Source organism: Cetorhinus maximus, unplaced genomic scaffold, assembly GCF_964194155.1.
Source record: "Cetorhinus maximus unplaced genomic scaffold, sCetMax3.hap1.1 HAP1_SCAFFOLD_342, whole genome shotgun sequence".
In the NCBI taxonomy this organism is placed as follows: Eukaryota; Metazoa; Chordata; class Chondrichthyes; order Lamniformes; family Cetorhinidae; genus Cetorhinus; species Cetorhinus maximus.
This window is the reverse complement of record NW_027596289.1, coordinates 268,404-294,085: the sequence shown is the minus strand read 5'-3', so window position 1 is coordinate 294,085 and position 25,682 is coordinate 268,404. Positions and strand designations below refer to the sequence as shown.

The 25,682-nt window shown below is 40.9% G+C and overlaps 1 long non-coding RNA gene across 1 annotated transcript; it reads right to left on the bottom strand.

The window, feature by feature from the left end:
- Nucleotides 1-10,065: 10,065 nt before the first annotated feature.
- On the bottom strand, nt 10,066-24,451 carry LOC144673327 (uncharacterized). The gene is made up of 3 exons (XR_013574286.1): nt 24,351-24,451; nt 10,920-11,033; nt 10,066-10,277 (listed from the first exon to the last, which is right to left on the bottom strand). It is a non-coding gene; the product is annotated as an uncharacterized LOC144673327 (long non-coding RNA).
- Between the last annotated feature and the right edge of the window lie 1,231 nt (nt 24,452-25,682).

Below are 25,682 nucleotides of genomic sequence, written 5' to 3'. Positions count from 1 at the left end.
TCGGCAGTAATGACCGCACAATGAAGGCAGCTTCTACCGTATAGTTACGATAGTAAATGCTCCTTTTCAGTCCTCACTGAGCAGAGCATCAGCATTTGACCTGTTCAATTTAAAAGTGTCCACATCTGTTTTATGCACTGGACTGCACAACAACCGAAAGCAGAACTAAAGATAATCCTCCTTTATTTTTCGATCTATTTCCTTTGAGGTGGTTAAAAAGAGGAAGCAAGTAATTCTTACCGAAGTTCCAATTTGCTTCCCGTCGTTACATCTGCTACGGGTTTCCTGGTCTGTAAAATATCTGCAAATGGAACAACGGGATTTAGCAGTACAGACGAAAAAGATACCGACTTTGTCACAACTACTGCCCTCAGCCGAACGAGTACTAAAAAAAAGAACTTTCAATTCCAGTAATCATTTCCAATGAATATTGGATATCATTCCAAGCTCCGGGCAATTCCATGCAAATAATTGAATCAAATCATGGCAAATGGATCCATGCATTATATTAACGCTAGCCATTTTCTCTTGGATATAATTACGTGAAGCACAGACATGTTTCCAATTTCAGGGACTTTGTCTTGCTTATGTCTGAATAGATTAATGTACAATCGCTTAATGCACGGGTTCCTTTAAAATATCGGTCCACACTTGTTTGTGTTGGGTGAGTTGACATGTGAATGACACTTGTTGATGTCAGTCACAAACCGGAAGCTCTTTAAAAGAACATTACACAGACTCGTTTATTCACAGACAGAACTTAGCTGAACAATTCCAACCTGAAAGTTACACCCTCTGTCTTAAAATGACCAGTTTAAAAGGAGTCAATTTTAACCTTTGAGAAAGTATCGATGGCATACATTTGATCTAGATTTCATGTGTATAATTATTATATAATTCGATGTACCCACCGCAATCTCAAACACATTCCATCAATAAAGCAAACGGGAATATGGTGATTATGGAGGTGAATTTCTCCAGAGGTAATCAAAATATTTTTTTTTTTTAGCATTTATGCGAGTATAAAAAGTCTATTGAGAACTTTAGTTAAGAGTCGGAATTTCTGCTGAAACTCAAACTGTTTAACTTTACTGCTCGGAACTGCATTTTTTTGGTCCACTGATACTAGGTTCTTGCAGTAAAACATGCGGGAGAATTCCGGAAAATAATTTGGTTACAATAGCTTGATCTATTTGGTTATAGCTGTTAGATTGTGAGGGACAGGTCAGCGGTACAGCCTCGCACCAATGAAACATTTGTTTTTCTCACCTGTGATTGCATGGGATTGTCCCATAGAGAGGAGAACGGAAATTTCAGGGTGATGGCGGACTGGGTGGAACTGTCAGTTTGATGTAGTGGAAGGGACGGGGCAGAAACGATTTTTCTGGGGCATATCATTAGAACACCAATGACAGGTTCAGAGGACGAAGGAAATTGGGGGCTTGAAGTCGCAGGAGGGGGAGACAACAAATCTACAGGTATGGATCAATGTATCCGATTCAAAATCAATCAGTAAATTCATGTACAGCTGGAACCACAATCCTCCCTGTGTTTTTGAAGTGAAATAGAAGAAGCCATGGAGAATGAGTCACTTTTTCGGGACTAATTTCTAGACCAGTGTAGCATTAATGTTGTTGTTCATAAAAAGAAAACAGAAGGAACAAGTATGTGCAAATACAAAGCCTTGACTTGCTGTTATCCAGTCACGGGAATGCACCCTGAAAATAAGTCAGCTGCTTAATTGCTTCGAATCAACCTAAATAGTCATATTTTAACGGAAACCTGAAATTACCGGGAGTAAAGGCGTATCTGGAGAATTAAAGGTGCCTGAGGATTTAATGCAGATCAATGTACGAACACAGAAGAGGTGCACTACAAAGTTACCGTTCTTATCAAGAGCCATGCATCGGATATCACATTTACCAGACGCTACTTCGAATGAAAACAATCTCAGCAGACATTTGTATTTACTATGTAATTCCTTAAAATCGCTTGTCAACGGTGATAAACATGAATTGGAACAGAATCATTCCCTTCAAAACTTTGCCACGCAGTCAGCTGATTTCTCTTATGTATCTGGTTCTACCCAAACTGATGCACTCTGACAACTTTGCAGACAAACAGAATTCATTTAGCATGACATGGATATTGACAGCAATAAGGTTCCTGAGCAGCTTTAAACACTCGTCCAGAATGATGGAGCTTGCAGACAAAGAATCAGTGATTTTTTAAAATCAATATTGGCACTTACAAATGGACAACCTTGAAATTGTAACAAGGGATATTTGGCAACGAAGTATCATTTCATTTAAGAAGCACTGATTCGAAGCAAGAATCCGTGTTAGTTATGTTATACAAGTAAAATAATCTCATAATCCTCTATGAATGTGAATTCTGATGACTCCCCTACAAGCACTGTAACTTCCTCGGAACCATGTTGTTATTCTAAATAGATTAGGATGATAGAATCATAAGGCTTGTTATCAAAATAAGCCCATTCGGCCCCTCTGTTTCCCTCCACCATCCAACATGATCATTAATATTCTGGCTGTGGACTCAACACCACCGCCCTGTCTGCTCATCATAACCCCCTGCCTATAAAAATAAACCTGCCAAAACTGCGTGATCTGATTTGCATAACAAATGCTACCTTTAATAAATAAAGTAAATGCTGACTGAATCCAGATCTCCTGAAAAACCTTTGAAATTCATAGGGGCTTCTACGCTCACTCCAGAGACCCCTTCAAATTTTGTGAAATGCGTGAATTGATTGTAAATATCGACAAACAAACAAAATGTCGTCAACAAATCAAGAATAGAGATGTCAACATGCTGGCAGTCACTCACGATTTTGTAGAACAATTGGTGCACCTTCTCCTTCCCTGTTATTAGAACACTGCTCCCAAGGAACCAAAGGTACACATGAAATTAATCCCACGGTACCATGACATAATGGAAAAGGAATGGGACGCTCCACTGTCAGCGTGTCGCTGACTATCTCATCTAAGATAAAAGAGCGGTAACGAGGTGATATATCATTAAAAAGTTGCACTTAGTGCACAGAATTGGATATCAAGTCTTACCAAGAACACAACCTCCAAAGAGTAAAGAAGAAGTCAACTTCCAGACACCTGGATATCTCAACTCCTAAAAACGGTGCATGTTATTTGAATGTACAAGTTTATATTCTTCCACAATATTGTTCTGAAATGCTTCTCGACTCTCCCCAACACTTCAGGAAACCTGTCACCTAATGGTAACAGAGCTGATGTTCTCACGGACAGTGTTGGAGAATTAAATGGTCACCAAGTTCTCAATAATAACAGAGATAAACCATCTAGAGACATAATCAAGATTCATGAGGAGCTACAGTAGTTAAATCAATTATCAATCAAGTTCAGCAATCCATGATTGTCCGAACAATTTGTTATCCGTAACACCTAATATTATTAAAAGGTTATATTGTGAACATAAATTGCAAAAATCAAGGCCCAGATTTAATGTTCGCTAATTATTGTACTAGCAAAAGCTGCACAAAGGAATGATGTAATTATAGATACCATGGGCATCATTGCCGATGAATGTTGTGCGCCTCAAAGGTAACATGTTGATGTGACTGTCTGCATGCTTTTGTGAATACAGTAGTGCACTGCTAACCTTCATAGAGCAATGGTGAACATTGAATAATTCGAGTCCTAATGGATACAATAATTTTTCCCTATTGTAGAACACTGCCCGTTGCGCTAGCTACTTTTATAAAACAATTCCCTCCTTATCATTCGATCACTAGGATCTACATTGTTAAACATTTATAGCATAATGCCTACCTCCACCTTCAGAAAGCCTTCATAAACTAAGCCAGCGGCTTCAACTGGTGCAATATGTGCGTTTCTCTACAAAGGTTCATGCCAAACGCAATATTTTAGCTGTTCCAAGATCAATAAGAAATGTTGGCAAAGCTCACACTGTGACTCATAAACGACCAAGTAGCGGAAAGACAGAAAGAGAACAGAGGTGTCAATAATTGACTTTTTGCAAACAGGCTGAGGTCAGGCATATATCGGCACCATGAATAAAATAATGGGCCGGCCCTTGATTGAACAACATGTAAAGTTTTATACGTTAAAGCAAGACTGTATTGTAACATGATATAATTCCGTTCAGCCGTGGAATCTTGCAAATAGTGACAGAATCCGGCGTCGATATGTATGCAGAATTGATCTGTCAGTGTCAATTTTACATAGTGTTTGTCACGAAACCATGTTGTGCACCTAACCACAGTGACCATGCCTTACTGAGATTATATGTCAGTGCAGAGTTGAAGTGAGTGTTGGCCCAACCAGAGTTGAATACTTGACACCACAGAACATTGTTCAATGTGAGATTCGGTCGGTGTAGACTTGTGCCAACTGATAACAAAAAGCAAGCTTTATTTTGAAATCATTATTGTAGCCTACTGATCTCATCACTGCGTAGAAACGTTCTATATTGTCACTAGGAGTAGGTTAATGTTTGTTAAAAATGTTGAGTGATAATTGTTTCAAGGTAAATGTATTGTCTGACATTATTGAACTCCTCCAGCAGAGGATGATGCTGCTTATTTAATTACTTTTTTGGAAACTATCCCTGCATTCCATTTTTCCAGTCATTCACTTGCAAACCTACTTACAAACAATGAACAAAACAAGCGAAATTCAAAAGGTCTAAGCCACTCTGCCCCTCGTTCTTCCTCCATCATTCCTTAACACCATGGCTGATCTGAATGAACATCCGGCTTACTACTGTGCTGTTCACCCCGTTCTTTTAAAACAATTTATCAACCTCTGCCTTCAATAAACATTCAAAAGGCGCTGCTTCCAATGCGTTTTGAGGAAGGGGAGTCAAAGTCTCACTGCCCTCTGCGAAAAAAAAAGAAATACATGTTTCATCATCTCAATCTAAAAGAAGTGGATACCTTATTTTTAAACAGTGGCTCTTAGTTACAGATTCTCTCACAAGACGAAACATCCTGTGCACATCCACCGTGTCAAGACCGCTCAGTATCTTAAGGGTCACAGTCAAGTCACCTCTTAGTCATCTAAATTTCAGTGGATACAACCCAACACTGTCGAATCGCCCCTCAGAAGGCAGCCAGCCCTTTCCTGGGATTAGTCTATTAAACCTTCTCTTAAATGTTTCTAAAACATTTACATCTTTCTTTAAATAAGGAGGACAATACTGTACACAATTCCCCAGTTCTGGTCTCATCAGTGACGTGTGGAGATAAAGCATAAGCTCCCTTCTTTAGTATCAATTTCATCTAACAATAACCGATAACATTCTGTTTGCTTTAATAATTATTTGCTCTACCACAATGCGGTACATTGGCCGTTTCCTCTTTAAACACAGCACAAGTTACTTCGACAAAATAGTCCAAAAATGTGGTTAAACAGGGTTTTCCATGCACAAAACAATGCTCTGCCTGATTGCCCTGATGTTTCCCAAATGCCCTGCCATGACATCTTCAATGATAGTTTCTAACATTTTCCCTAAGTTAACTTAACTGGCCAATAGTACTCTGCTTCCTGTACCTCCCACGACATGACTCCCATTGGTATAAACAACTTAAATTCGCAGCTTTAAAATCTAATGGAACCTTCCCGTATCAAGGACATCTTGAACAAAATAAAAACAATGCATCTGTAATCTCACTAGCTACTTATTTAACTGCACTAATGTGAATTACATCAAGACCCGGGCGCTGTCAAGCCGCAACTCCAAAGATTTATTCAGAACAAATTCCCTGCGGATTGTTGTTTTCATGAGTTGCTCCATCCCTCACATTCCTTGATTTAATGCACCTTCTGGGATCTTACTTGCAACATTCAAAATGAAGTCCGATGCTAAATACTTATTCAGTTCATTTTAGGTCTTGTGTTTCGATTATTAGTTTCCGAGAGAGATTTCCATAGGAATTAACTTAGTTAACTCGTTTCTTACTTGAGTATCTTTAGAAATTCTTACTGTCCGCTTCATATTTCGATATTTCATTCTCTCACAAAGGTGATCGTTTATATCCTTGTTCGTCTATTTTGTCATTCATTCATGTTCTGTCCATCCTTTCTAATATTTAGACATGCCACCTGCCTTTGCACAGTAATGTTTTTATTTTTACCCTTAAGTTTGATGTTGTCTTTAAATGTTTTTATTTTATTTATAGTTGGCCCAAGGATTGAATGTTTTCTTTATTTTTCTTTCTCGTTGGAATGCATTAATTTTGTGCCATATGATATATCGCTTTAAACATCTGCTGCTGCATTTCTATTGCCAAGTCATGAATCTCCTTTGCCAGTTTAGCTACCTCTACTTTCATGCCCTCATAACTACCCTTATTTATGTCTCAAATGCTTATCTTAGACAGCCCTTCTTTCCCTCAAACTGAGTGTATATTTCAATCAAATTATGATCGTAGCTACCTAGGGCACCTTCACTAAGATATAGGTAATTAATTATCTCTCATTTCACAGGGCCAAGGTCGAGCATAGGCTGAGGTATGGTTGACGTCGGAACGTGCTCTTCTAAGATACTTTCCCGAAAGCATTCTATGAATTCATCACCTAGGCTCTAATTCCCCATCAGATGGGTCCAAATTATTTAGATTATAACCGGCCATGAATTTGGCTGGACCTTTCTGATAAACTCTTATTGTTTATTACTTTGTACTTTGCCCTCTTGTGTGTTAAACTTTAAGAGATCTGTACGCCAAACCCAGAAGTGATGTGATGCCTTTAATATTTCTCATCTCGACCCAAACGCAATCTACTTCCTAGTTACCTGAACTTAGTTCTTTCCTTTCTATTTTGGTATCACCATTCCTCATCCGCAGGTACATACCTCCGTCATATGTCGTCCAGACGAGGTAGGTATGTCATAATAGTTACCGCATTCATGAATCAAATGTGTTTTTACAACAGTAAAAATCACCACCCTTACTGAGACTAGTTTTCAATTCCACAGTTTATGAATTGCATTTTAAATCCAACCAGGTCCATTTTGAAATTGAAACCCGAGAACATCAAAATGGTGATTCTGGATTACTCTAACAGTGACATTATCACTCGGCCCAGCCTACATTTAATGTTAACTTCCTAGATTGCTTTGAAATTATGCGTCAGCTCTCCGCCTATAATGTCTTTCAGGTTTTGTATTAGTTTAAGTTTTCGATGCATATTCACAATTCACTCACTTTAGATATTTCCTGCTATCTCACTCTATGTCCACATATGAAGAGGACCGAAGGTGCAGGAGAACACGCATGAAAGAGATACTGGGCCATTCTGAATTTGATTACTGAATGTCCAAAGTCAATCTACATGCATTAATGAAAGAATATGAGGTCCAGCGAATGGAATGATAATACATTTTTCCCTTTCTTATCAGAATACAGATTCCTTTCTAGTGGTATTAAATTATTGCGCTTTGAAATTTGTAATTTGCTTTCAGTGCAAAGTCTAGTTAAGAAAGTGGGTTTAGGTAGTTGTTGAAATGCAATTGTGCATTTCAATAAAAAGTGGAACAATGTTTCAATCTGAAAATTCCATGGAGGTCCCACATGGTACATGTTAATGGCTAAGGGAATGATTCACCTCAGAGTATAATGCAGATGGATTGTCTACAGCAGAAAGGGGAAGGAAGCTTCAAGGTCATAAATGCATCTTGCAGTTGAACATGTACAGAAAATATGTTGCGTGATACATGCAATTATTAATGTACCAGGGAAGTGATCTTACAGAATACTCAGAGGCCTGGATAGAGTGGACGTGGGGAATATGTTTCCACTAGTAGGAGAGACTAGGACCCGAGGGCACAGCCTCAGAGTAAAGAGAAGAACTTTTAGAACAGAGATGAGGAGATGCTTCTTTAGCCAGAGAGTGGCGAATCTATGGAATTCATTGCCACAGAAGGCTGTGGAGGCCAGGTCATTGAATGTATTTAAGACGAAGATACATAGGTTCTTGATTGGTAATGGGATCAAAGGTTACGGGGAGAAGGCGGGAGAATGGGGTTGAGATAAGTATCAGCCATGATTGAATGGCGAAGCAGACTCGATGGGCCGAATGGCCTAATTGCTGCTCCTATGTCTTATGGTCTTTGTGCGAACTGGGCTCTTCTTTATTTTCAGCGATTGAAAATGTCACATGCACATTCATTGATCACCATTTCACAGGCAATAAGTCCGCAATACCATTAAAATTGGAAAGTCTATGAAAGGAAGCCTATGATTTTACTTTACACCATATCTGCCAGCTTCATACCTCTTGATTTGTGCATGTTATATTTTTATTTTTATCCTATAAAATTAAGACATCATGCTCCAGAGCCTACCAGGGATTTCCATACTTTTATATTGATCGGACTTATGCTGTGGAACTGAATTTGCTGCGCAAACAGCATAATTTCATATAGTTCAGAGAGCAGCTCAATAACGCGATTTAAGATCCGGTTCCAGCAATATGTCAATCAACTATTGCACAAAATAATTCATAGCAGACTTCAGGTCGATCCCCGTGTTTATAGCACTTGACTTGAATATTTATCACTACTATCCCATTAACTGAATCTCTCAGTATCTGGAATTATCCCCCGTTGGGGAGATAAACGGGGGTTGGGAAGAGGAAGCAACCGCCTTATTGACATAACAATATTTGTGATTGACAGATGAGTCCACATGTGGTAAAAGATACAGCAGGTGACGGTAAATAAGTGACCACCAGAGTACTGGAAGCATAGAAGCGGGAGAATTAAATCTTTGGTTGTAATTGACAGTTTGGGTGTGGCAGAAAGCAGTTTGAAGCAAGGAATAGGAGGTGCCGTTTCAGATACCGGACGAAAGTGGGCATGACGAATGTCAGAGGGTAATATAAACGACTGGAGAGGTAGAACAGTCACAATCTCACCTCCAGCCGTTCAAAAATCATTTCCTCAGTTCGGTGTATAATAAAATTCAAATTAGAAAAGGAAATTAATGCAGGATCTGAATATTAATTTGTTTGAATTGATTAATATTTTACCATTTTTATTCTTCTGAAGGCAATTTGACCACATTCCCGTTGCATAATCCCAGCCCTTGCCATTTTCTCACAACATGCTCTGACCATACTCTTTCTGATGCTGAACGTTCAGCACTCGGCAAAGGACTAATTTGCAGGAACTCACATCTTCACCTCAATGAATTTTTGGCACAACACCATGGTGAACTCTTCTTCAGCTGCATTTGATTCCGTGCTCAGCTCCTTGGGAAGGTGTATGCCCAACACCCCACCCCCACCCCGTTCCACGGATACCTTTAACCACCTCCAGGCTTCTACCTCAACGTGGACATCTGCCTCTTGCATATTACGTGTTCTATATCTTTTTTGAGAGCTGTAAGTGTGTCATCATACAAATCAATTTCTATTGTCTTCTTACCCACTCTCAACTTTCTCCTTCTGAACTTGCTGCACTGCGTTCTCATAGTTCCAATGTTAACTTTGTTAGGAAACCTGCCGACAAAAGTGTTTTGTGGTTGTCTGGCCTACTTTCCTCTACAACATATAGGCTGAGCACTAAATCTCATACAACGCTTCCTTCCTCCCCTTCTACCATGACACCCGCACCGAAAATATGGCCATTGATTCCACGACTATCACTGTCCTCATCGCATCTGAAGGTATTCCGTCCAGAACTTCCAATCATAGTCTGCCAACCCTAGAACTCCAGCTTATACCTCCTTCCCAAAAGTTACCAACATGACACTTCAGCAGATCAATCGTGCCTGATTGTCCCTGCCTCACTCATCTAATTTCTTCCTATGTTGACTCCGTCCTCTCTCCCCTTCTCCAGTTCTTTTCCCTCCTACATCCGCGATTCCCCTGATACCCAAGGTCACATCAACAATTTTCACTTCCCTGGTCCTAACATCCTCCTCTTCACCATGGATGTTCAATAACCCTACACCTCCATCCGAACTAGTATGGCTTGAGTGCTCTTTCGCATCTTCCTTGAACAAGCGCCAGGGCTATCAACCATCCATCACCATCACCCGTCTGTCTGAATTTTTTCTCTCAATGAATAATTTCTCGTTTAACTTGTCTCAATGCATCCAAATAAAATGTGAGGCTTTTCGTTGCCTCATGTATACAGTTATGCCTGCCTCTTCGAGGGATCAGTGCAGAATTCCTTGTTCCAATCACAATCAGACCTCCTCACACAACAATTTTTTGAGGTACATCGATGCAGCTTCATGCTCTCGTCCTTATCTGAGATAATAAAAATCAATTTTGCTTCAAATTTCAACCCCTCTATCGCCTTCACATGTTCCATCTCCGACATTTCCCCTCTCCTCCTTAAATTCTCTGTCGTCATTTATGGTCATAGCGTGCCCACCAATTTTCATGATAAGCCCAGTGACTCTCTCACACAACTGGACCCATGCTCCTCCGCATCATGCTTCCTGTGAAGCCTCCATCCCATTCTCCCAGTTCTCTCAGCGACTTTGCATCTGTTACGATGATGCCACTTTCTAAAACGGCACTTCGGACATGTGTCCCTTCTTCCATCCCCGAGGTTCACCACCCACTGTGGCTCAACCGTTTCTTAACCAACTCCCGTGCCTCTGGCCTCACACCCCCGCTCCCTGCTAGAACCATGATAGGGCCCCCTTTTCCATTGAATTTGCACGAAACCTTCTCCCAATTCGAAGCATATTCCTGCACCTTTTTTGCCAGCTCCACCATGTAGCAACCACAAAAAACAGCTTCCAGTCGCCCACTCAGTCAGCATTCCGTCTGAAACATTCCCTCCGTGCTCCCTCCACACCTCGTCTATTACCCCAAATTGTCAGCCCCTTCCCACGCCATATTTCCATGCAATTGCAGAATGTGCAACACGAGATCCTTTACCTCATCACTCCTCACCGACCATCGGCACAAACGCTCCTTTCAGGTGAAGCAGCGCTTCATTTGCATCACCTTCAATTCGGATTACTAAATTCACTGCGCCAAATGTGGTCACTGCTACATTGGACAGACCAAAGTCAGAAGATTATTGCTTTGCCGGGCAACTTCAGTTTGTCCACAAGCAAGTCCCAGGCCTCCCTGTCGCTTGTCATTTCAACAAAACGTACTGTTATAACGCCCATATATCCATTCTTGGGCAGCTGCAATATTTCAGTGAAACCCAACACCAACTGGAGGAACAGGGTCTATTCTTCTCTTACAGCACCTTACAGCCATTCGCACTTAACATGCTGTTCAACAAATTCAGTTATTTAACTCTCTTCTCTATCCAAACCGCCTTTTTAATCTAATTTTCCGTCATTCACTGTTATTTCGTCAATTTATGTTGTAGTCATTTATCCATCGCTTTATACTTTATTAAGCTGCTCTGCTATCTTATTGTCCATTATTTTTCCGCACCACTGCCGCCCCCACCTTCCCCACCCCAAAAATTGTTAACTCTTACCTAATCCATGTTGTTCTATAACACAGGGCTACTCTTGCTCTGCGATTATCGCATTCTGATTTCTTACGTTTATGCGACAATCAGAGCCGTCTTTAGCACGTACCGCTACCATTAACACTCCCCGTGTCAATGTATCTTTGGCAATCTGTCCTTTGAACTCACCTATCGCTGGTTTTCTCTCCATCTCCCCTTAAACATCATAAACCTCATCAAAAATACTCTTAAATTCAGCTCCCTAGAAGGATCATACGGACTCGAACCGACGGTACGGTTTCTCTCCCCACAGATGCTGCAGGACGTGCTAAGTTTTCCCAGCATTTTTTGTGTTTGCTTAAGTTTACAACAGCCGTAGTAACGGAAGCTGCAGGTTAACTTTCTACTCAGAATATTGGTCGCACTCTGACAATTGTGAGCTCGATACGATGTCGTAACCGGGATTCCAAACATATACCAATATGAACGTTTTCTCTCATAACGCTAAAGAAATCCATCAAATCGCCGCTCAAAGTGTTATTTTCCAGGAAATTTACAAAGACTCCTAAACATTTTATGACAGTGACACAACTCATCTATGTTTTCACGCCTGTAATTATTTTTGTGCACTTTTTCAAGTGCCAGATTATGGGGAATGGAGAGCTGGAAGGAGGTAGGGACGGAATGCGTGTCAGAGCTAGGTTGCAAGAAGTCAATGACAGTGTCAGAAAATGATCGGAAGATGTTAAACGACACCACGCGGCTCGTAAGATGGAATTGGGGAGCGGTAGGCATTAGGGGAGGCCCCTGTAAGACACCAAGACTGTGAATGCAGAGTGAGCGGGTGGGGGGGGGGGGGGGGGGGGGGGGGGGAGGAGGTGGGGGGGTGGGGGGGGGGCGGGACTTGTGAGTTTATGTGCGTTTTTGCTCGGGTTGGAGGTGTAAGGCTTGTGGTGGCAGCAGGCTAAGGAAAGAATCGGTTCATATTGAGCCTCTGTGAACAGCAGGGTTGGGACTGCCAGAGACGCTAAAGCCGAAGGCAAAATAATAATTTAATCTTTCCAAAAGAAGGCACTGTCAGGTTTCTGAAGAAATCAAAGGCGGGTTGCCGCAGGCTTGGGACCGAAGGGCACGATGGGGACATTTGAGACCCTTTAGGGGCTGTACTCCGAGGCCAATGCGGTTGTGGGAATAACAACGATATGGGTCACTAGATGAAGGGTGTTGAGTGAGCGCAACCTGGTTACTGCGGGACTTATTGTTAGAAGACACAGTTTGCTTGGCTGGCCATTGCTGAAAGCGACATTTCTAATTTAACTTGGTTCATTTTCGAACAAAGGATAAGTAGAAAAAATTCGGCAGTTAAACAGCGAATTGGGGAATGTCAATGAGACAAGTTCATTGCGCATAATATTTTCACAGAATACACTCGGTCGGAGTCTGGAACGTTAACTTTAAATGTTTGCGTGTCAGAGAAACATTAAATGATTTCACTGAGAAAATGCAGGAATGGAATTGTCTGATTGTGTTCCTTCATTCAGTCTAATACAGTTGCATCAGTAACAATTATAACTGGAACTGAAGGAGCGGACAGGATCCAAAAATCAGGCGAATATTGAGAAGCGCTTGTCCGTTCTTGTGGGATCAGTGCTTAATGCAAAGTTATGAGTTTTTTTTGTCAGGGTAGCTCTGAATTAGGTGATGTTGTGCATTTCGAAATGTCTATCCTGAATGAAATAATTCAAAGCTGCTGACGGAATGTGTCTGTATAAGTGAGTATGACTGCGAGCAATTATCGTACATATTACCATCAGTGATGCCTCACCCCGTGTATCCCTTGGGGCCGACTTAAATGGGTCTCTTCAGAGTTGCTTCATGAAATGCCGTTCCCAGACAAGCTGACGGCGCTGTTTCTCAGAGAAATGGGTTAAACAGTTTTCAAACATTTAAATTCATGTGCTAGCAGCAGCTGAAGTTTCTGAACAACTAACATTTCAGTTCTTAATATTGTGAATGGCTATGAAACATATTGCTATCAGAGGTTTTATTTCTCACTGTGTGCTTTAGAGAGCGTTTTTTTTTTCATTTTTAACAGTTGATTAATCAATACAGCGGCCTCTGCTATTTCACTCTTTTAGCCATTGCCCTTTATCTGTATTTCAAAATGCTTTCAAATGTTGCGATATGTAAATTGCTGAATAAGCGTATGCGGTGCATTGGACACTATTTCTGGGTTAACAGCATGAATCAGTACATCATGAGCTGTGAACATTGTTTTGTTGTGGGGCGACATGTCTTCAATTATTTGCATAAAAGTGTTTCCGGTGTTTCAGAGTGAGACAGGAGACAGTTTACATTTTTAAAACAGGCAGCGGAAACTCCGCCCTCTCCACTAGCATGCTTCCTTTTGAACTTTGATTTCATTTTTTGTTCTCTCTGTTGAATGTTGTTTCATTCTGGCACTGGCTCAGATTTACGGTTCAATTGCCTGCTCAATCATTCATTTCTTCTCGCAACTTCATTTTGGAAGAATTCACTGTAACTGGGCCACCCTGAAAGAAATAAATACTTTAACTGGACGATGTATAAAGTTCACGGTTACTTTAGGGATGTTCACTGTTTTTGTACGGAGGATGGTTCTCTCCAGTTAAGTGTAAAGTTAGAGGAAGCATAGATGAAAATGACTTTCTGCTATTTGAATTGTAGGACAATCTAGCGCTGTGCTTTACAATAGCAAGATGAACATGTGTTTTATTTTGTGTGAGGTCTGTCAAGAAGAGCTATCGAATATATTTTTATTTATCTCTGCTTTGTATATGATATAAACAGATGGAGACGTGGATCGTTTGTCAACATTTTCAGCTGCACACAGCGGCTGGACAACTGTACAAACTGTGAATTGTAACGTTGAAAATCTGGCGGCCGAAAACCATGGAGAAGCCAGGTGTACTGGCGATTAACGTCATTGAAAGAAGAGAAGAGAGCTTTGGAGAGAGAGAGAGAAAGAGAGAGAGCGAACCAAATGTAGTAAGATTAACATCAGTCAAAACAATGCACAAGGTTGGACGGCTGAGATGCTCGCAGCAATTACCGACACAAATTGATTTAAAGTTGTTCAAATGGTGCTCCCACGTATAGTGAGGATTCATGGTGGACCGGCACCCCATGAGTTCAGCTTCCCATGTCCTCAGTATCCTTTTTGTTTTTCGCACTGAAGCTTCATGTTCTTTCCTTAATGAATAACCTGGCATGCTAGAGTCGTGTTTTTATGTCAATTATGACAATTCATTGTTCTTTAAATTCTATCTGACAACTGATTTGAAGAAATGGCGAAATGATTTCAAGGACATTATTTAATTTACTGCTCATGAAAATTTGCTGAGGGAATTAATCACATTTGTTATGTTCCCAGATTACTGGTTCTGTAACACAAATGGGAACAGGAAATGATGTTTTACAGCCCCAACTGACCCCTGCTACTGTCATTTTTAGACAATTATTCTGTTGCAATTTATCCCTGTTTAGCTCAGCCGCCTCTTATTTTGTTCAATTTTTCTACTTCCCAAAACCCTCTCCTACAGCCTACCTTCCAGCTCGTAAATGTCATTTCCCCTCTCTTCCTTACAATCTCACTCTCTGTGTCGTTCTCCAAATTCGCCTTCCACAGCAGCCAAAAGTTCCAATTAGCTGCCGTGTAAAGCTTCTTATTTTAAATGTTCATTATCAAAGCACTGATCGATTGCCGTAAAAGACTACAACGAAACACCTTTAATAAACGTTGTCGCTTAGACTACCGTACCCTATGACTCCAAGCCATATGAGAATTTAAATCGTTGGATTTCGCCTGTGTAAAAAAAACCTTCTGCCTCTCGGCTGGCTCTGTAGAGTCACGCAATCCTTTCTGCGGCATCCGTAGAACTTAGCATATTTATTAAAGGAGTTCATTACTCATTAGTGACATGTTTTGAAATAAAATCCAATCAAAAGCTCAATAAAAAACAGCTTGAGTCGTATGATGAAGCAAGACCGTCGTAAATTCCACCACGGGTCTTGTCACCTCTTGATTTGTCCCCGCATCTTAACTAAAACGTCTATGCTTTATTTTTCCCCTCTCCGAGTTAAATTGGTGGTGATTGCGAACGTTTCCTGAGGAAAGTGCGGTCTGTCCAAATTTGTGAACCTGCTGGGCATGGCTGTGTCCGATTTCCCTATCGTTCTCACTGAATCGATATTGCGATGCAATGTGCTACTTTATTTCCGAGATTAGTTCCTGTAAATTACTGCTGTGAGCTGCCTTATAATCACCTTTATCTTTGCAGCCACAGTGCGTTCTATATAGTTCACAGTCGCTTTTAAATTTGACTGATTCTGGCCATTTGTTGCGAGACACTGAAAAAAAAAGTATTGTACCGCGAATACAGCGGCTGTGGTTCTAGGAACACTGACTGTGGAGGGCTGCTCCAAAATGTCCCATGGTATATTACAAGTGAAATAATATATAAACTTGATAATGCTCCCTGGCATGTAATATTTAAATTGTATTTTGCTAATTCACCTGCAACGTCCGCTTATTTATTCATTCTTCTGATTTTACATCTCGATGTCGCAATGATGAAGCATATTGTGTTTTCTAGTCGAATCAGACGATGACTCCTGAGTTGAAAGATGGAAGAGAATCTCAATGACCCAGAGCTAGACAGCTGAATGATGTCTATCATTTTACTTTTCAGTATATCTGGCAGATTAATTCTGTTAATTTTTAACCGTCTTGTTTATAACATTTATCTGATTTTTTATGCAGCCATTTATCTGATTTTTTATGCAGCCAGTTAATATAAAATGTCACAGAGCAGCACGTGTGTTTACATTCTTTCCCAGACTAAATTCAGAGAAAAGATGGTGAAATGTGACAAAAGCCCAAACAACTTAATTCCGAAAATTTTGAAAGTTTGATTCTACTGATGGCCATATAGCAGAAAGAGTGTCTTACCCATGTAGACTGGGCCCTGATGACTTTGATGGTCGTGCCTGACTGAATCTTCACCAAAAATGTGCAACATAACCAAGGTGGAGAGGCGGGTGGAGGTGGAGGTGGAGGTTTTGGGGCGGTGTGGGGTGGTTGTCACTGCATAAAGCTTGCGCTGTTACTAGACCCTCTAACAACTAAGTCTTTGGAGGGAGGGGCCTGCAGGATTGGGGTGCGTCTGTGAGGGGTCATTTCTATTTCTGTTGAAGAGTCACGGTGTGAAGTTGGAGTCTGTGTTTCTGCAGCGCTCTCTGCTTACCATTTATTCACCAATAATCTGTGGGGTTCGCTGGATGGGTCGGCATGTCTTCGGCATTCCTATTAGGCCTGATAAGTTTCTGCTGAGCTGCCTTCCAGAATCACTGCAGTGCATGATGCGTAGTAACACCTAAGGTGCTGTTAAGAATAGTTTCAGCAATTTGACCAATCGACAGTGAGGAAATGGCGGTTTTGTTCCCTGTCATCTTGATGAATGGCATGCAGGGGAACTTCCAGGAGGTCGTCTTCCCTTCTGGCTTTGCCCTTGTATGTCGAAGCGGTACAGGGCATGAGATTCCTTTGCCCTGTTTGAGGAGGGTTGGGGGGCCTGCTGTGCATGCTGTTGATGGTAGATAATGCTGCCAATGTGCGTTGTTGGTGGATGGAAAGTATGTTTGTGGAAAAGGGAAACAATGAGCAGGTTGCTTTGTCCTGTGTGTTACCAAGTTTCTTGAACTTTGCTGGACATAAACTCATTCAGGCAAGTGCAGTGCATACCATCACACTCCTGATTGTACGCTGTAGATGATTTACAGAGGAATCAAGAGGTGAGTTATTTATTGCCGTGTTCCAAGCCACGTCCCTGAATTTGTAGGCACAGTAATTATATGGCTAGACGTGATGTAGAGTTGTAAATGTGTGCTTGCTGTCTTCGTGTGGTTCTATCTTTTAGCCAAGTAGATAAATGTTTGGACGGGAAATTTGTGTGCGGTCCCCATTTGTGTGTTCCAATGTGGGAATTCACTTTGAGAGGGTAACGGTGTTTGGGGTGTCATTATGATACGCGGATTTTGTTTAGGGATATTTCTCAGTCAGGTTGAAATGTTATGGGCGGGGCCGCCGCATGGGGAAGGATAATTGTGTTTTGGGATGTGTTGCTGAGTTTGAATAGGCACACAGCCGTATCATTGTGGGGAGCATTGTGATTTTGGAGTGAAGTTACGGTGTGAGCAGGGGTGTTTGCATGAAGTCGTTTCTGTGTGTGAGCCTATTCCTGTGCCGGGTTTGTTTGCAGCATGTGGGACTCCATGTGTGCAGTGGGTTTCTCGCTATTCGTGAAGAACTTTACAGATTTCTGGATGTGGATTAGATCTCTATAGTATCAAAAAGTCCTTGTTCCCTTGCGTCTGCACTTTGATTTTTGCAATGTGAATACTCTCCTCTTTTAAAGGCCATGATTGTTTCTCCCCCCAGCACAACCTCAGGGATTGTCTTGCAGGCCAGAAGTTCTCGCTATTTCATCATTTTCAGTGTCCTTAAATGGGAGCCCCATAATTTGCAATCACGTCACCATGGGGAAAACCTTTCCTCTGTCTAGTGTGCACAGAATCCACACTGTCTTGAACACCAAGGTGACATCTCCAATGTGTCGCCTCACCTCATAGGAGAACAAATCGAACTTCACACACCTAATCAGATATTTGAATTCCGCCACTTTGAACCACCATTTCTCTTTCCTCTGTAATGCTTTCATATCATTGATTTTGTATAGCGTTCAATACTGCACACACTACAGTTGAATCTGAACTATTTTTGTTTACATCTTTATCATGACTGATTTTTTCTTCTAATCAATAAGCCTGTTAATAGAACACAAAACGTGTATGCTTTATCATCACAGTCTATCAGATTCAGTAATTTATGGCAATATAGTACCCTTCTCTACATGGAATCAAAATATTTATTACACCCATTATTATCTATGTTCTCTCCTCCAGGTCCTTACAAAGTTACTCACTTCATACGTTCGTATCATTGGCAAATTTTGAAATTGTGTGTTTACACTCTATTTTCTGACAACATTAAATATTTGTAAAAGCAGGCGTTTAACGTTGATATGCTAATTGATTTATGAGGTGATGGGGATTGGGAGTTATCATACGTGGAATGCTTGGTCAGACTTGAGGAGGATCCCATTTAGAATAATGAGAGATGATTTTACTTACACATGTTATGTCCTGATGGAGATTGACATTGTTACGGCTGAATGGAAATTTCGACTCTTGGAAGAGCTAAGCACTGGATTGCAAGGCTCAAAAAGTAAGTTTCCTACCATTTCAGACGCAGGTGAGAAGATTTTTTCCCTCAGGTGGTCGTTGAACTTCGAATGACCCTTGTCTGAAGAGCAGTGGCAGCAGGGCCAGTGCACATATTTTATCGCAAATGCAGAAACACACTTGATTAACAAGGGAGTCAAAAGTTGATCGCGGGGTGGTGAAATGTGGGGTAGGGGCCACAATATTATCAGCCATGATCTTATTGAATGGCAGAGCAGGCTCTAGTGGCAAAATGACCTACTGTTGCTCCTAGTTACTGTGTGTGTGGAATATGTTATTTCTGAAGAACGCCTACTTGCTGCAGTTTCTGTATGAGAATGCGAGAGGGGGTAATTCTGTGTGGAGAGAGATCTCTGTTTTATGATGTTTCACTGTATGGGTGGTCTGAGGACGGCGCTAGTGTGCGTGAATGGGGAGAAGTCCTCTCTGTGGAGCAAGGCTGAATCAGCAAGACTGAAAAATAGTTTTAAACACCACCTTATCCTCCTCCTTCTGTCTACCTTCTTTCCTGTGCACCTCTTTTTCTGTTATCAAACTCTGGCCATATTTCATACCGGGTCCGATTTCTAAAACAAAAACACCGCCCAATACCTCTCAAATGCTCAAATTCGGCTCCCTTGTCCATCTCAGAGTCTCATCACTTGCGGAGCGAGTGTTACATATGAATTACAAACATACCTCCTGCTGCCGTGCAATCAATGAAACTTCAAAGAATATCTTCCTGAATATAACTCAACCACCTTTATCCCAGATGAAACCTGATTAAGTTGCTTCATTTTAACATCAAGCTATAACCTGTCTTCTCGGAAAATAAAGAAGAAGATATGAAATTATATTTTTTTTAAAAAGCACTGGAAATGCCTGAGAACAACTCTGCTCATCGGGTAGCATATGTGGAGAGGGAAACAGAGAAAAGCTTGTGTGTCCAATAACACTTATTTCTTAGGAACTGGAGAGAAGTGGAATTTCGATGATCTTAAAGCTGGTGCAAAAAAAAATGAAAGGGCAGAGCAACAGATTATGAGGCCAGGGATATGCTAGTGGTTGGAGAGATTATAGTAGAAAGATGCACTGGAACACAAGACAAAGGGAATGACAATCAATTTGCTAAAGTTTGATACTTTTGACTAGACAATTTTTCGATAGCACAATAAATGTCATCAATGTTTCAAGCAAAGTAAAACGGTGGCAGAAAATGGCAGAAAAATGCGCCAGCTCTGTCTAAAAGCAACAAGAATAAAAAGTTGAAGTTGTCAATTTCAATCGTTCATACAAGAGGATATAAAATGCATCATTGGAAGATAAGGTGTTGTTCTTCCAGCCTGCACTGGCCTTCATAGGAACATTACAACAGGCTGAGGACAGAGATTTGAGTATGAGAGAAATCTGGTGAATTGAAATAGTAAGTGACAGGAAGATCAGGAACATTGCCTGACACAGATCATTTTATTTACCGCAAGACCATCAAATCTGCTTTTGGTCTCCCCAATGTAGACGAGAATGCATCGTGAGCAGCGAATACAGTTGAATATATTGAACGAAGTACAAGAAAATCGCTGCGTGACCTGGAGGGATTGCTTGAGGCTTTAAAGGTAAAGGGAGATGAGGTAAATGTGTAGTTAATACAGCTCCTTCGATTGTAAGTGAGAGTGCTCTGGAAAGGCAATAAGGTGTTATACGTGATAGCGTAATGCACCAAGGTGTCACAGAGTGAGCTGTTCCTTTGGAATGTTTACAGGTTAGTGAGGAGTGATGTGTTTGCTGCTGGCATCATGCTATAAATCCTGGAAGTGGCGTAGGCTGCTGGGGTGGAGAATGATTTCGAAGGGAACCACGTCCTAGTTTCAGGAATGATGTGTGCAGAATTGCTGGATATGCGTTGTATAGGTTTCAAGGGACACAGAGTGGGGTTTGCTTGTCTGGGGAAGAAGGGAGGCTTCTCAGGATGTTAATCCTGAAAGGTAAATTCATCAGATAAGTGGGAGGCAGGAAATTTGGGATTAGAAGATAATCCTTAACGAAAGACACATGTGAAGATTAAGAACCGAGACAGATGTGGAAATCGGTGGGTTTGTAAAGAATGTTCGTGGACAGCCTATCGTCAGCAATTGAGACAGGAAAGTTACGGAACATAGGTATCGGAGATGGATCATGTGAAGGTGAAAAAGGGATGAAATTTGATGCAAAATTTGTGTCCTATATTTTTCTCCAGACGTTCAAGCGAAAACATAAAATTCCACCAAAACAGCCCTCGATCTTCCAGAAAAAAAAAGAGAAAGAACCCTGTGATTGGGACTGAGGCGGACTTAGTTTAGGAACGTCGAATATGACCACCCCAAGAAATGGCAGATGTAACAGAGGTCCATGCTGGCAACCATACCAACACCGATGTTAGTTCAAATGTGACTTGAGAAAAAGCTTTATTAACGCAGTGAGTATTTGTGGTTTGGAATGCCATGCCTGGAATTGTGGTGGAGGCAGGTTCAATAGAGGCATTCAAAACGTCACAGGATGATTATTTAAATGGACACAAATGCGCAGGTTTTCAGGGAAAAGGCAGGATATAAACAAGAAGTTAAAATGTCCAGAGAGCCATTGTAGACGCGATTTGTCTAAGGGGTCCTTCTACGCCTTTACTGTTTGTTGATTCTGTTATTCCTATTTTGCAGAAGGAAAAAAAAATACGTTAATATCTGTTTCGTCAATGAGAGAACGAGTTCAGCTAAGCTGTGGTGGGTGGTGGTGGATGTGGACTGTTCAGGCCTCTGTTCATTGAGGACACCGAGAGCCCTCAAATCGCCCATGCGGAGCAGGGAGGTATAGAGGGATTGGATTGACATCGTGAAGAGTGGCGATTAGTGCCAGGTAACTGGAAAATATTGAGGTGATGTAGGGCGCGTGAATAATCAAAAGGTTTGGTAGGAGGCTTATGCACAATAAGTAGAAAAATAGAGCCTAATGTGAAGAAATAATTTAATCGTGGTAAGCACTGCTAGAGACAATGTTTTTAATAAGACTGCCCTTTATGGGAGTATAAATGATGCAGGTTCAAGTGGGCTATAGAGTTGTGACACCATGAGGCTGGTGACTTTAGAGGGCAGGTCTTCTTTGGAGTTGAGGTCAGTGGCAGGCTGAAAACTATGACTTGATATTAGTTCGTGGGGTTTTGTTCCAGGTTGGGTGAAAAAGAAGTGTCTGAGTTTTGGTCCGCAGATTCTGCAAGGACGTGGACACATGCACACCAAATTGAATGTGTCAACTTTGTTTTTTTGTAAATTGTATTAATGTCAATTACTGAACACAGTGTCACAAATAACTAGATGTTGATGAACTCTTTGATTCAGAGCCAAGCTCACAGAATAGCCAAAAGTAATGTACTTTCCGGTGTGAAACTACACCGACACTCGGCCATATACTGGCATAATTACTTATAAACTGACATTGTGATTATAAAGTAACCAGAAAGATGGAAAATTATAATCACCCCCAAAGTTATCCAGAGTATTCAATCCTGGGCAATAATTACATATTTACTCAATTTTTGCAAAACAAACTAAAACCAAGAGATGACCTGTAACCCAAACTAATTGAAGAGCCAGACATTTTCGCCCTGCCGATACACTGTCCCAATGATTAGCACGTTATCCATTGAAATTAAACTGTTCGATCTCCTCCAAACTAGCACTGAGACATTATGTACCCAACTGTCATTAAACTAACTTGCTACCCATAAACTGCCTATACTCAAAATGGACAAGCTCCCAACAAACGAACCTACATAAAACCAATAAAATAACGTTAACTTCGAGCAGTCCAAAAACTGCCATTGTCGTCCAACAACGCAAAAAAGACACATTCTGGACTGTTGAAATAGAAGATGAAGCACCACTGATAATAACAAGCTGTACTGACACAACTCGCATATTGGGATCCTTCAATATGTGCCAATAATCTAGCGGAACACCCGTAAACTGATACTGCGCCAGTTCACTTATTTGGAGCCATAAATCTATGGGCAATGGCAGACTGACACAAAAAGAACAAAGTAACTCAAAAATATCTACCCAAACCAGTGTCGATGTCGTTAATCGTATACTCATTTAATATAATTTTAAAAACTGCAAAGCAATGCACTATCAATTAACTGAACTACTCCAATAAAGCGAATAATCACTAATTAAAAACGTATGTAACATTACATGACACATTGAGCTGTTTAAAAATACAGGCACAATAACATGATCAATTAACATTGAGTATTCAACTAGCGCTCATAATGAAATATCAATAATGAAGTAATTCAACCATTGGTTTAACCTGAACCCACTAACTATATCAGCTTCCTGATTAAACCTTAATCATCTTCTGAAGGCTGACTCTCATCAATCAGCTGCGCGTATGAATGCCCAAAAACAGCAAATTGAATCAAGTACCAATTCAAAAATACAGGCGAAAACTGTGTGAACACAGGCAAGGTCGTTGCACGGCCTTCGCCGGAAAGCCGGGGAAGTGGGTGGGCCAACTTCAAACCGGTTTGAATTTTAGGCAGAAGAATTGCGTGGACTTCGAATGAAGGCTCTGGATTATTTGGGATTAATGAGAAAATGATTCGAACATTAGCTTGACTCATTTATTGGCTTTAAATTATGGCTCGGGATGATTAGGGACTAACAAAGAAAATTTCCATTGTTGCCAACGCGCATGATTTTTCTACTAAACATCTACTTTTAATCAGTCTGTGCTGGAGAATCGGTTTTTCCTGATGTGTTGTTAAGAGAGAAGAATTTGGCGACCTTGAATTTGAAACACATTCACATATTGGATATAGGTAAACGCCAGGCACTAATCAAAGCAGCAAAACCTACTGGCCGAAAGTCCGCCAGGGGGACAGAAAGCAGGGAGCGATATTAAATGCTCGTTGATTTTACATGAAGCAGCAATCCAGTACTGCCCCGAAGGTGTTCTCATATTTAGGCATTACATTCATCATCAGAAGTGAAACATTAAATCCTTCAGCACTGTTTATAAGCAGTGATCATGCAGGCCAGCAAATGGCAAATTAGATCTTGCATGATGGTTTGCTAAGTGATATATTTTCCTGGTAAATTGACAGGTGGCAAAATATAATTTATATAAAGGGAGAAATGCAAATACCATGTGAAAACTAGTATTCCTTGCTGATTCAACATCCAAAAAAATGACTTGAAGCACACGATGGTTAAAAAAAAACGAAGCACCTGATACAATAATTAAACCTCACTCGCCACAGCAAACAGCTCAATGTCCAAATATTATTTTTACTGAGCACCAAGCAACTGATTTAGAGTTCATCACTTAACAAAGTTACAACGACCCATCAACTCACCCCTCGCTAATAAATGAATACAATGTAGAAAAGCTAACCCAGTGCTCTGAAACTGACATAGCATCTCGGAAATCCTCCAGTGATTATCACTTTTCATATTATCAAGCCATCCATTACAATTTAAATTGATGCACTGCACCCTGGCCCAGAACCATTAAAAACATTCAGCACCCAAACAAATGAGGCATACGCGCTGTCCGAGGTAATTTATAGTCCTCATTGAAATCCTATCCGTAAAGTGCTGCCCCTGGTCTGCTTTGGGGAGTTTGGCTACAGCGAATTATTTATTTTTTTCAGCAGAATACCGGGCCGCCGGTAGCTTGAAGGCGGTTTTGGTGATGAAGCTGACGTTAGTGTTGGGATTTGGGGGCGGGGTGGGGGCGTTGTTAAATGCCGACATGCAGGCTGTGGATTTTCACATCTTGAGCAATGGCAATAGTCGGTTAAAACCGACAAGGTAGACGTTTTGTTTGTAGCACACGCCAGACTGTCTCGACAGTTTACCCACATCTTATTCCCTGAACAACTATTAATGACAATGATAAAAACAAAAAGCTAAAAGCTACTGCGGATGCTGGAAATCCAAAACAAAACAAAAACAGAATTACCTGGAAAAACTCAGCAAGTCTGGCTTCTGGCCCTTCGGCAGAAGGGCCATGGAGGCTCGAAACGTTGACTGATTTCTTCTCCGCCGATGCTGCCAGACTTGCTGAGTTTTTCCAGGTAATTCTGTTTTTGTTTTATTAATCACAATGGTTAGGCTTATTTGCAGGTGACATTCTGTCTTGTTTTTTGTTACCGTGAAATGGTGCTGTTACCCAAATATACAGCCCTGAATCATTGGCCTGGACACGTTCAATGTTCACAAGCTTTATGTCAATATTATAAGGGAGCAGCGACGAAGTTGCTGGCACAGACATCACCACAACGCCAGGTGATTCCTGTCAATTCTGCACAACGGCAACGCATACAATGAGTGCTGTCTTTCTGCACACTACGAGATGCTTTGAGATTACACACAAACATCTTCAGAAATAATTACTCATCTTCATAAAAAAAAACACTTTTCATGTTGCAGCAAATATCGCTGTGGTCTCTACTTCTCCCCAAGACTCGCGCTGAATGGTGGAAACACATTTATTCAATAGATTGGCAATATTTCCCGAAGAAGGTGCAAATGCATTTCGGCAGCATATAGAGAATGATTTAGCAGCGGCATTGTTCCGACTGGGTAAATTGTGAAAACCGCCCAAGTAATAATGGTGCTCTCTACAGATCTGTCATTGGTGATAATGGTAATCAAGCAACTGCCCTTTAAATGAAACATTTTCTCAAAGTGTGACAACAATTGGCACCAATAAAGTAGAAGTCAATGGAGATGCAGCCGGTATTCAGCTTTAAGGTTTCTTCAATCTCATTAGTTAGCTAAACCGCTAAGTTTAGCTGCTTGAATTTTAAATGTTTTGACTATCACCTTATATGAAATGTCCGTCAAGGTCTTCTCCACAAATTTGAAAAATTA